At 41.4% G+C, this 13,015-nt stretch overlaps 1 long non-coding RNA gene across 1 annotated transcript; it reads right to left on the bottom strand.

Annotated features, from left to right (window-relative positions):
* Positions 1-2,578: 2,578 nt before the first annotated feature.
* Positions 2,579-4,255, bottom strand: LOC124101951 (uncharacterized). Its single transcript, XR_006854754.2, has 3 exons — positions 4,145-4,255; positions 3,231-3,307; positions 2,579-2,684 (listed from the first exon to the last, which is right to left on the bottom strand). It is a non-coding gene; the product is annotated as an uncharacterized LOC124101951 (long non-coding RNA).
* Positions 4,256-13,015: the final 8,760 nt, after the last annotated feature.

Here is a 13,015-nt window from a genome sequence, read left to right as displayed (position 1 = left end):
TCCATTCCATTGATTTACATGTATGCCCTTATTCAGTACCACAGTATCCCGATAGCCATAGTTTTGTAGAAAGTTTTGAAATCAGGAAGTGTAGTTCTTGAACTTTGTTATTATTTTTCAACTGTCTTAGCTATTCTGGTCCCCTTGGTATTCTATATGCAGTTTAGGACCAGCTTATCCAAATCTGAAAGGTTAGAAAGTAGGGGGAGAAAAAGGCACCTAGGATTTACACAATGTGTGGATCGGTTTGTAAGGTCCTTGCTTAGCATCTGCACTGCCATCTTAAGTGACAGATGCCATTTTAATGAAAAGGTTTTGCTTTCCCGCCCAAGGGCATTTCTGAGAAAGACTCACCACTCCCTCATACCAACACAACCCCTAACAGCTGTATTAGGACACACCCAGCTCTGATCCTGAGCCTCCCCCAATAAAGTCCTGAAACCCAAGCCTGTTTTGCCTCTCTCTCCTATAGAGAGGTGGCTTTTACTTGTCCCCTCTGACAAATAAACTCTTTCGTGTGTATTTCTGCCTGGTCTCCGTCTTTCATTTCTGGCTCACCCATCTCTCGTTGCTTGCTTTCCCTTCAACAGGCATTTTAACAATTTTAGTCTTCCAATCCATGAACATAGGTTATCTTTTCATTCATTTAGTTCTTCTTCAATTTCTTAGAATATTTCATAGTTCTAAGCATACAACCCTTGCATTAATGTTGTTAAGTTTATATCCTAAGCTTGCGTTCTTTTTTATGCTACAAGTTTTTTTCTAGACGTGTTTTAAGTTCTCTTAGCTATATGCGCAGGAATGGAATTGCTGAATCATAGTAGATGAAACTGCTTTCCTAATTTTATTTTTGGAGTTTTCACTGCAAATGTATTAGAAATGTAATTGATTTTTGTATATTGATATAGTCTCCTGAAACCTTGCTAAACTCCATTTATTAGCTCTAAAACTTCACAGTAGATAGCCTAGGATTTTTTTTTTTATATATATATATTTGCTCATGTCATCTGCAAATTCAGGTAGTTTACTTTTTTCTTTCTATCTGGATGTCTTCTGCTTCTCTTGACTAATTACCTTAATTGGGACATCCAATACAATGTTGCAAAGAAGTGATGAGAGCACCTGTCTTATTGCTGAATCTTAGGGAGAAAACATTCAGTATTTAACTATTAAGTAGACACTAGCGCTGTGTGTGTGTGTGTGTGTGTGTTTCATTTTGTCCTTTATTGATAATTTTTGTTTCTTTGTTTTTGTTGTTGTTGTTGTTTATTTTGGGTATTTTTGTAAATGGCTTTGGTTAGGTGAAGGAAGTTCCCTTCTATTCTTTGTTAAATATTTTTTGTACAAAACATGTATACTCAGAAAAAATGAGAAATTATACCCAATCTATGTATGATTTATCAAAGTGCATAAATGCATTCTACTGTCATGTATAACTAATTTTTTAAAAATTAAAAAAAGAATAGCATTAAACTGAAAAAAATATGTTGATTTTATCAAATGTTTTTTCTGCATCTATTGAGATTATTATATACTTTTTGTCCTTTATTCTATTGATACGGTGTATTACATTAGTTGATTTTTGTATGTTATACCATTTTTGTTTCCTGGGAAAAATCCCACTTTACCATATTTATGACCTTTTTTTTGTTGCTGATTCAGTTTACTGGTATTAGAATGTTTGTACAGATACTTCTCAATTTACAGTAGGATTATATCCTGATAAATCCATTGTAAGTAAAAAACATCTTGTGTTTAAAATGCATTTAATGCACCTAACCTACCAAACAACATAACTTAACCATAGAGTGTACTGCCGAGTATCGAATATTTACCCTCATGATTATGCAGCTGACTAGGAGCCATGACTCACAGCATTCTGAGAGTATCATACTGCATATTGCTAAATTGGCTAAGTTGAATACTCAAAATATGGCATGGTAAAAATGGTAAAAATCATATCATATTTAGTAGGATGCATATTCATATTTATATCATTGTAAATGTGAAAAATCATAAGTCAAACCATCCTAAGTTGGAGACCGTCTGTATCTATAGTAATAAGAGCTATTGATCTGTAGTTCTTTTGTGATGTCTCTGTCTGGTTTTGCTATCAGTGTAATACTGGCCTCACAGAATGAGTTGTAAAATGTTGCCTCCTCTTCTACTCTTTGGGAAGAGTCTGTGAATGATTGATATTAATTCTCCTTTAAAGGTTTTTTGTAGTTTAGCAGTGAAGCCATCTCAGCTGTGGCTTTGTGAGTGTATGTGGGGGTGGGTAATTATTTCTTGATTAATAATTCAATCTTTGTTATAGATCTACTTGGAATGTTTTTGTATTTTGGATCCTGATTATTATTATCACCATGGCAGTAAAAAATATTTGAAATCATAATCCACAAAGAATTCAGGTTGGGTGGCCATTTAGTCTTGGTTTTATGGTTCTTGAGTCTCTGCTTTAAGAGTCTTAAGATCTCAAATTATTTACCATTTATTATGTTAGTTTTCCTCACTGTGATAAAATACCTGAGATAATCAACTTACAAAGAAAAAAGGATTTATTCTGGCTTACCATTTCGGGGTTTCAGTCCATGGTCATGTGATCCACTGTGTTTGGATCTGTGGCAAGGCAGGCATCATGGTGAGGAGCCTATTGTAGAGAAGAGCTGCTCATCTCAGGGCAGCTAGGAAACAAAATAGGGAGAGAAGTAGGGGTCCCAATGGCCCCTTCAAGGACATGCTCCAAATGAGCTAGCGAGGTCCCACTACCTCCCAATAGCATAAGGGTCTTTTGGAAACACCTAAATCCAAATTGTGATATCTAGGTTACAAAGCACAAATTTAACATGAATAAGAAAACATACAGAGAATCATAAAGAAGTGAGGAATTGATTGAGAAGAGAAATAAAGAGGAGATGTGCCAGGTTTTAAAGTCCACTGTAACAGAGGAATGCCAGTTCATGCCCAAAGTTGCTCCTGGGGAGTTCCTCTAACTCTAGTCCCCAGTGATGGACCTTGACCCTTTTCTACCAGCCAAGGTTACCTGTCCAGAGAAAGAACTTAATCCAGGAGCAGGGTTCATCCTGGAGCAACCTGAGGTCAGTGACTTAAACCAGCATAAAAAGGTGAGCTGTGTCAACCAGACTCTCTTCTGGAATCTGAATTTGGGGAAGCGAACTGAGAGAGCTGCCAGCCCAGCCAGTTGCTAAAAGACTTGTCCCGGGTATTACCTTGAGGTCAAGGTGGCACTGGAGATCCCAGGGCAAGCCAAAGTCATGTGGATGCCAAAGTCATGAGGAAACAGAAACTGTGGAGTAGAGAACACGCTGATCAGTAAAGGAGTCAACCCTCACAACAGGCAGCCACAGCATGAGAAAAAGACCGTTCAACCAAAACTAGAGTGGTGGAACAGAGAGTCCTGGAGTCTTCCTGGGAACGTGGTATCGTGCCAACCTCGGTCTAAATCCATGCGTAACCTTTGTGCCACTCCTTGCCCCTGTTTTCCTGATGACTCTTTGAAGGCTGTTGTTTACACACTAAGATCGACAGTGAAACAGACTTGGTTAGGCAGAGTGGAAGGGAAAGAAGTTCAGGATCCCAAATCAGCATGGATGGCATCATAGAGATGGATTTCTCATGGACTACCCAGGGAAGGGCAGAAAGAGGACTTTTTAAAGTAGGAGATTCCAATGGTCCACACACCTAGATTTTTTAATAGTCTAAACTGTGTATTGGGTGAATGAATGAAAGTAAACAAGTTGGGCTCTCAGAATCAGGACTCAAGACTTGAGGCAACAGGAAACCTCAGTTGTTTGGAACAGGAAGGTGATACCATCAATCAGGCATCTGAAAAATCACACAAGGTTTGCAAAGACATTCCATCCCCAACAGTGGAGCAGGCTGGTCCTGGTGTCACAGTGCTGGACCGAACAAGTCCAACAACACACCGGCTGAGGAGACAAGAAGGCAGTGCATGCTGGGAAGCAGAGCCACACTGTAGTGAGGGCTGAGGGAGGCATCCTCCCAGACATATCAGAAGCTAAGAAGTGGCCAGAGCCACCAGCCAGGGAGGCCACTGTGGGGAATGCTGCTCCTCTTTCTGACTGCCTGGAAGTAGTAGCTCTAAGTTTCTATGCAAACTCACCGTCAGCTCTCAATGGGCCCATTAGAACAGGGCTGTTGGCCTCCTGTGGACTTCCTTATAGAACTCAGATGTCACACGTAGACCCGTGACAGTTGTGTCCTCATCCTGTCAACTAGGCATCTGTAAGACAAGCACCACAATGGTCTGTCTCACTTATGTGGAGTCTAAAAAGTCAATCAAGTAGAAAGTAAAATGAAGGTTACCAGAAGCTGGGGTGGGTCTTTGGTTGGGAAGATGAGGAGAGATACTGGTCAAAGGATAAAAAAATTTCGGTGACAAAAGAGGAATAAATTGAAGAGAACTAGGTACAATAAATTGAAGAGAATTTGGTGACTGTAGTTAATGACAATATTTTGTATCCTTGAAGAATACAAAGAATACAAAGAATGCAGATGTTGTGTTCTTATCACAGAATGATAACCGTGTAAGGCAACATTTGTGAATTAGCTAGATTTCGCAACTTCACAAAGTACATATACTTCAAAACATCATGTAGTACATGATAGACATATAATTTTATCTGTGAATTAAAAAAAAAACATGAAACATGTATGTTCTGTAAATTCCTCCTTTTCTGGACCGCCAAGGTTTCTTTCTCAACCCATAACACAGGTTGGATAAAGACTTACTTCTCCCAACCCCACTGTTTAAAGACCCACCCTCTCCAAGATGACCTTGGAGGTTATAAATAGAGTGTTTTGTTTTGCATACCCAGCAAGGAGCACAGAGAGTATCTCCCCCAGGGCACCAGGTGCATCTCCTGGGCCTCCTGGCTTTGCTCCCTGGGCTCCTGTTTCTTATCCCTCGGCTCTGGAGGCAGGCATTGGTGTCCATCTGGGTTAATCCCATCTGCCATCCAGCTGTGGTTGGACTCTGCATAAGGGTAAAGTGAAAGCAGCGTGGTTAAGACCCCAAGCCTGGGAGGGGCAAGGAGGACTCGGAGAGGAGGCCAGCAGAGAAGAGATACAGGCAGCATCTGCTGGTGAGGGACCGAGGTGTGGGACCACCCCAAGTACCAGTCGCCCCTGCAGCAGGTAGGACACAGCCTGCCCAGCACAGATCCGGAGGAGGAGTGGCTTCGCCTCCGTAGCCTCCCACACCCTGACTGCATTAAAGGCCACACTGGGCCCACAATGACTTTTTGATGAAGTGGATGCCGCATCCTGCAGGGCCAACCGTCTCAGGGAACAGAACAGCTCAGCAGAAAGCAGATCCTGCTTTCCAATCTGCTCTTCTCTTGTCTGCTTGCTTTTAAAAGTGTGGCTTCTGGATGCCACTTTCATTCTAAGCCACCTATAGCTTCTCAGCTGGGTAGGGTGGTGTTGGGGAGTTGGGGGGGCGGGGAATCCAGCAACAGTCACTGCCAAGTGGCTGGGCTTCTGTGAGAACACCTATGGATGTATACTGTTCTGGGCAAGAACAGAACAAAGTCGCTTTTATCTGCTGCTTTCCAAAGGCCTTTGTGTGCTTTAGAAGCTGGGTATTATTGCATTATTAAAGCCCCAGTGAGCCAGCCAAGGCAAGGATACACCAGAGCTGTCCCAAGCAGCCTCGGCTAGTTCAGACTTAGCCTGTGACCCTGTCTGACTCCTGGCCTGTCTTACCACCAGCCAAGGAAGGCAGGAGAAGAGGAGGAGCAGGAGAGGCTGGCCCTTACTGAAGGTGCCCCGCTTCTCACTGAACTGGTCCAGCCAGTTCCCAGGAATTATTCTAAGCATGATCCATTTTGCCAATACTGTGTTTCTTAAAGCACCAGCAGCATAAAGCAGCGCAAAACAATTGCATAAGATCACATCTGCAATCAGATTTCCCAGGGTTCAGCTAGCAATGTGGGAGAGGTTGGGAGGACCAAGTGTTCAGTTCTCTGTGTGTCCTCCCCAAGGGGCTGGGGACTGGGGAACAGCCTGGGGCATAGTGTGCTCAGGGCAGGTTTGCTCTAGTTTGCTCAGATTCCTAGTTGTAACACCTGTGAGCTTTGTCATCTCTGGCCCAGCTCTCACAGAGGAGAGGAAGTCAAAAGAGGCAAGGTGATTTGTCCAAGGTCGCACAGTGAGTTGTTCCCCGCTCCGATAACCACAGCTTGGACACACGCTGAGCACGCGTGGTGTGCCTTCTCCAGGTCCACAGGCACAGATGACCTTTAAATGGCAGTGGCAGTTTCACATCAGTGTTTGGAAAGATAAGCCCCCAGAAGTCCAGGACTGTATTTTTCATGGGTCTTAGGTGGCACCCAGTGAGGATTAGGTATATTGAAGACCTTACACTTCGGGGGCAACCATGAAAAATATTATCAACATCCCTTCTCCAACTAGCTCCAGTGTGCCTTATTCGCATGTAAATGTGGAAAAACAGTCCCAACTGGAGAGGGCACAGTTTCACAGAAAAGCAGAGGGCCACCATGGGTGGGGCAGCCCCTGCACTCCGCAAAGGATTTGGCTGCGAGATCTAGCAATGGCCAAATCCCAACCTGCCCTCCAGTAACGGGGCCCGCCCCTGGCAAAATGTTCATCTTTCTAGCCTTACGTCACGTTCACCTCTGTGTAGAATAGCTTCCTTCTGTACCAGCCCTTCCTCTGTAATTCCCCTTCTACCTCATTCTTGTGTTATCTACTCAAAGTTTCCCTTTCTAAAATTTATGGTTTCCAAGTGTCCTTCTTAAGTGATAATGACCAGTCTTGTGGTAAGCCTGGCCTGCGGTGCACTGTTTGAAGCCCCCCCCCCCGCCCCCCCAGCCCAGCTACTTGTTCCACTTTTTGGACATGATTTTCCCACAAGACACATAGCTCTCTGTCCCCATGCCACTTCCTCCAGGGGGCCTTCCCTGACCTTCTCTGTCCCTCCACACAACCTACCACAGTGAGCGAGGTTCCTCTCCACAACACCTAGGCGTTCCCCAGAAAGTTCTCAGTCTGCTGGTTGAAAATGATCTAGCCTATCCTTGTCTCAGCTCTGCTCTGCCCCGTATGGGTATGGTAGCTATCAGCATGTAAGGCACTGAGCACTGAACTGTGTCTAGTCTGAATAGAGAGATGTGTCGTAAATGTAAAATACATACTAGACATTAAATGCCTGAAAAAAAAATGATGTAAAATATCTCAGTAATCATCTTGATCTCAACTATCTGTTGAAATGATGCTATTATAGATGTACTGGGTTCAGTTTAAGATAGGATTAAAATTACTTTCTCTTGTTTCTTTTTTTCTTTTTGTAATGTGATTAATGAGGAAAAAATGTATTTGTATTTCATTATATGGAATATGTTTATATTACATGAATTGCATTAAGTGTAATGCATATATGTAAGACACACACACATGTGATATTATAACATAGATTACATTACATTTCTATCATTCTATGCTGCATAGACTGGAAAGTTCCAGGTGTCAAGTACTATGTTAACTTATCTTTGTACCCCCAGCATATAATGCAGACACACGTTGGGGTGTTGAGAAAACATTTTACAAGTGTCACCTGTGTTGTCACTCTCCCCTCCCACCTGGCTGTCTCTCTTAAGATGCTTTGAATGCCCTGAGCCTCACCTGTCAAGCACATGGCAAGAGGCAGGTGCAGAATAAATGCTAAAAAAATAGAAGTAAACATTTTATCTAAACATGCAGAGAGAAAAATGTTTAAAATTTAGTCTATTTTAATCCTACTTGGGGACCGTAGATATGACATTGACACTTTATAGGTGGGAAAAGATTAAAGTATCTGGAACACCCTGGAAGAATTTTTCCAAGCCAAGATAAGGGGTCATCAGGCTTTTAGATGAGGGGCAAATGTCCTAAAAAGTTGATAATTAGAAAAACAGTTCTGGGCTCTGCAAATAAACACAGGAAAAAATACATAGAATACAGACTAACATTCACCACAATATCAAGTAATTGTCTAACTTAGTAAGTTTTGATCAATTCAATGTTAATTCTAAACTTTAAAAAATATTGTATTATTAATATATGAATAAAATAGGAATTGTAGTACAATATTTTATTTTCTGTACTCTTTACTGGTGCATTGGTGTAGATGCCAGTTATCCACTAAATGAGATATCAGCAATAAATCTTTTCTCCTTAAATGTAAAACAAGCAAACCAACAAATAAAACTGGCTCATTGTAAAAGAATTTTGTAAAGGCCTCAAACCTCACAATTATATAGATTTTTTTTTTCCGTGCTAGGAATTGAACCTAGGGCCTCACTCATGCTATGCAAATGCTCCACCACTGATCACATTCCCAGACCAAATACACAGAAATGCTTAAAGCAAAAACTCAAGAGTCCTCTGTGGTCCTGTCTATGCGGCATAAAATGATAGAAATGTAATGTAATATATGTTATAATATCACATGTATGTGTGTCTTTATAATTGTCTTAAAAAAATAAACCAATAACCACAAATGAAAAGTTGGTGTTCCTTCAAAGCCTTTGTGTTGGTTTTTTTAAAATATTCTATTCTAAATATCAGTCTGCAACTTACTTTTTAAATGTATTAATCAATTGCCAACATTTTTCTGGGTTAGTATATATAGATCTATCCCATTCTTTCTAGCACAGCATTCCTCCTCTTGACACAAGCCCTTACTGCTATGTATTAGCAAAAAGGACAAATACCTTTTCACTGTCATAAATAGACACTAACAAACAACTTCAGACATGTCTTTGTAATGAACAAAAATAGTTTCACTTATGTCCAATGAGGATGGTGCAATCAGAATAGGATCATCTATATTTTTTTTAACAAAGGGTGTAGAGGGTGCAGAGAATGGAGGGGGATGCCCACAGTGAATTATTGAGCTTGGTTTGAAGGTGTTTGTAATACTGAAAGAAAAGTCCACTTCACAGGGACTTGTCTTCTAGTTCCATAATTCTAAAAGTGCTTCTTTTTAATTTAACCTAAATTAATTTCATCTGAAGTCTCTATTTTGGATTGGTCTGTGTGAAGTTCAAGAACATTATCTTAACCTAGGTCCCAAGAGGAACTGCAATTGGAAATATTTTCTCTGGTCTGGTGTTCCCTGCATTACTTTCCACTTTTTCCTATTGAGGGACTTACAGATTCTTTAGTAACACAGATAACTGTGGTTTGAAATTAAAACAACAGTATGTCTTTTATAATTTTCCTGAGAAAGAAAAATTCCAATAGTGAATAATATCCCTAGGGTTTCTCCTTCCCCACATATTGCATCCAAAAGCCAACTTGACTTGGCCTTACACTAATCTTGGAGACATGTCACTAACATATCTGAATTCAAGTCTATGGACCTGAAGAAATGGTACGTTTTAATCAATTTTCTATTGCTTTCAGATGTCCAGTGTCCAGAAACATGATTAAAACGATTTCTGATGTTTGTGGCTAATTAGTAGCATTTTATTTCAATAAACCCTAGGAAACTAATATAATGCGCTTGTTAATTAAGATATTGAACAATTATGAGCTAGATGTTAGACCAAGGAGCTAGTGAATAAGATGCCAAACTTTTCACAGAAGTGTATGTATCAATATGTTTTTAATGGGCCACCATAATTGTTATAATTAAAACTTTCCCCATCTAATAATATAAACATACTTCATGATCATAAATTCAAAAATTCTATTGCTATAACAAAACACCTGACACTGATTAATTTATAAATAGCTCACAGTTTTAGAGACTGGGAAGTCCTAGAGCATGCTGCTATCTACTGAGCTTCTGGTGAGCACTTTTTACTACATGCTAACTTGGCAGAGGGCATCACAGGGCAAGACAGAGCAAGCCCACTAGCTTGGGTTTGTCTTCCTTTTCTTATAAAGTCTCTAATGCCATCATGAAAGCCCCACCCTCAAGACCTCATCGGATTCAAATGACTTCCCTAAGGCACTGTGCGCCTCCATATACCATTCACACATAAAGTTGAGGATTAAGTTTCCAATGCATGAACTTTTTGAGGACACCTTCAAAACAGAGCATGGTGCCACCTCCTTCCACTTATTGTCCAGATTAAAGATGGCAGGTGTAAAGCATGAGAACAAAGTACGTCTTCCAATAATGACAGCTATTACTATTATTTCCAATTGCAAGTAGTACTCGAATTAAGGGCAAAATTGAGCGAGCCAAGGAACAAGGTGGTCAGGAGAAAAGAAGATCCTAACAATGGTAGCACCAAATTTGAACCCTCATTGCAAAAGCTTTGATAGCCACTGTCTATGGTGCCAAGGAACTAGCAGACATCATGGAAGCACTGTCAGCCAAGCTCTGGGCTAGGAAGTTTACATGCATCATCTTACTTCTCTGAACAAACTTTCCAGGTAAGTTCTCAAACCTGTGCTTGTCTACTTACCAGGCTACCCTCTGCTGCACCAGGCCACTTAATAATGCTTTAACAATTTCTTTTCTTCTGCAAAATTTTCTCCACTTGACCCCATTCTGGCCACAGGGGCAGATCCAGGGCCTCCCTCTTGCCTTGTTTGATTTGTCACTGCCTCTATCAGGACTTTTTCTGTTACAGTTGACATAAAGTCAATGAAACTATAGCTTCACCATGTGAGGGACAAAATGTACTCAGGTACATCAAAAATCTGAAAGTGGAAGCTGACTTCAGGCCTGGCTGCATTCAGGGGCTCAGATGGTGTTATTAGAGCTTTGTCTCTCTCCTGTCTTTCAGTCCCACTTCCCTCTGGGTTCTGAGGGTTGACCTTATTTTCAAAGGGCTCTCCTCTCTGGATAGAAATCTTATAAACCATGTCTCTACTGTTCATATGCCAAATCTTAGTGAAAATCACATGCCCTTTCCTCCACTAGTCACTGTGGCTCGAAGAATGGCCTATGCTCTGGCCAGGCCTCCATCTCCAACCTATCCCTGTGGCCAGGGGATGGAGGGTCAACCTTACCTGTATCACGGGAGTGGTTCTGCATAGAACAGAGTCCTATAATGAAAGGAAAGGGAAAGGAAGTCCTCAACAAACCAGAGCCACAGGTATCAACCATAGAATTCTTGTTCTTCACTTAGTGACAACTTTCTTGGATTCAGCCTTTGTCTTAGACAAGCACATACTTAAGAAACTACACAGGAATTCCATCACTGGTTTTTGTTTTTGCATATTTATCTTGCATTACTATGTACGGTCTCTACAAGTCTAAAAAAATTCTGGGTGGACATGGTAGATCCTGCTCCCTTTTCCTGCTTGATTTAGCATAATAGCACTATGATTTTCTATGTTTTTGGCTGCAGTTTTCAGAAAACTCCAGTCAAAATGGCTCACAAAATGAAGAAAATGTCCTTCCACTCATGCTAAGAAGTCCCATGGCGGGGCAGCTCCAGGGTGGACTGAGCTCTTTCCTTTGCTCCTCTCTGCCATCCTCAGTGCAGCATCTGTCTTCAGTGTGTTCCCCTCAAGGTGGCAGGATGGCCACTGTCCTGGGCACCATACCCAGGTGTGACAGCACCCTGCAGGAGGAAAGATTGACTCCCCAGCCTTTCCCCAAAACTGAGTCCCCTACTGTCACCCAACCTGCCCTGACCCATACAGGGGTGATCTACACTTAGATCTTAACCAATGAGGATTCTATAACTGAACATTCCTAAGTCACATTGGTCACATTTTCGTTATTCCAGAATGTTCTATTATGATTGTCAAGTTAAATAGCCACAGCAGAGTTCTTCATTGATCCTTATTAGGCACCAATTGTATGCCTTGACTTTGCGGGGCCCAGGAATGCAAAGACAGGACGTGGTCCTTACCTTCACGAAATCTAAATCTAGTAGGGGAGATAGACAAACAACCAACCACTATGAAGGATGACTTTCATCTACGCCAGAGGACAAGAACCAGCCCAAGGACTCTGGAGTGTGAAATGTAAGGACACATTGCTTCAGGGGGAGGAGAACAGGGCAGGCTGCAGGAACTTGCATCAGGCCTAGAACAAAGTAGGAGAAGCTTCCTGCAGGTGGAGTTTTAGGGCAGAGTCCTTGAGGCCACAGCATCTGAGTCATGGTCAGGAGAAAACCAGTCAAGCTTTTGAAGAAAGGTAGAACCTAATCAAGGTCAGCTGCAGAGCAGTGACCTGGAATCACTGTGCAGGGTAGACTAGAGCAGGAAGAACTGGATTCAGACAGCTGAGAAGCTATAGTTAGCCGGGGTGTAGCTCAGTGGTCAAGTGCTTGGGTGAAGCCGTGGGTTCCAGCCCCAGCCCTGTGCAGAGGGGCGGGAGGCTCACAGGCAAAAATGGAGGTTTAATTAAAAAGGGAAAAGAGGAGACGAAGAGGGGGCAAGTGGGGTGTATTGCTCTAAGAGACTAAGCTCTATTGATGATTGAAAATTGGGTTTTTTAAAAAATTGCATTTCAGAATATTGTAAAAAAATGGTTTTTTTAATTCTCTTTATTTATATTGTAAATCAAACTATTAGAATAAGTTGCAAGAGGACCCCAATATAACAACCCTCTGTTAGATCAGAACCTTATGTGAGAATTTTACTTGTAATAGGACTTTGTCCCTTTAGTTACCACACTGTCCCTTATATTAGTTGATATTTATGGAACATAAATATTTATTATGATGCAGTAGTCTAAATTTAGACTTAATGGCTATGTTTAAATTGTAACAGAGTGGTTGTTTCTTAGTGATGTCATTTCAAGTGATTGATGGGTTGCTTTGTCTACAAGTGTCTCAGCCCATGAATGATGGGCTTCAGTGGACAGAAGACACAATTAGAAGTACACAATTAGTAGTACACTGGCAGTCCAGTGAAATATAGCAGGACACCTATCCTAGTGCATGTTATTGCAGTTACCTCTGCTGAAAACTGCTAATAAAACTGTAGATCCTCCCTTGACCAGGTGATAGACTTTCTTGCATCTCAGTTTTCCCAGAAAACAGCCCTCTGCCATCTT

This window comes from Marmota monax, unplaced genomic scaffold (assembly GCF_021218885.2).
Source record: "Marmota monax isolate L192 unplaced genomic scaffold, Marmota_monax_Labrador192_F-V1.1 WCK01_AAM20220418_F8-fsc00087, whole genome shotgun sequence".
In the NCBI taxonomy this organism is placed as follows: domain Eukaryota; kingdom Metazoa; phylum Chordata; class Mammalia; order Rodentia; family Sciuridae; genus Marmota; species Marmota monax.
This window is presented reverse-complemented; position numbering and strand designations above follow the sequence as displayed.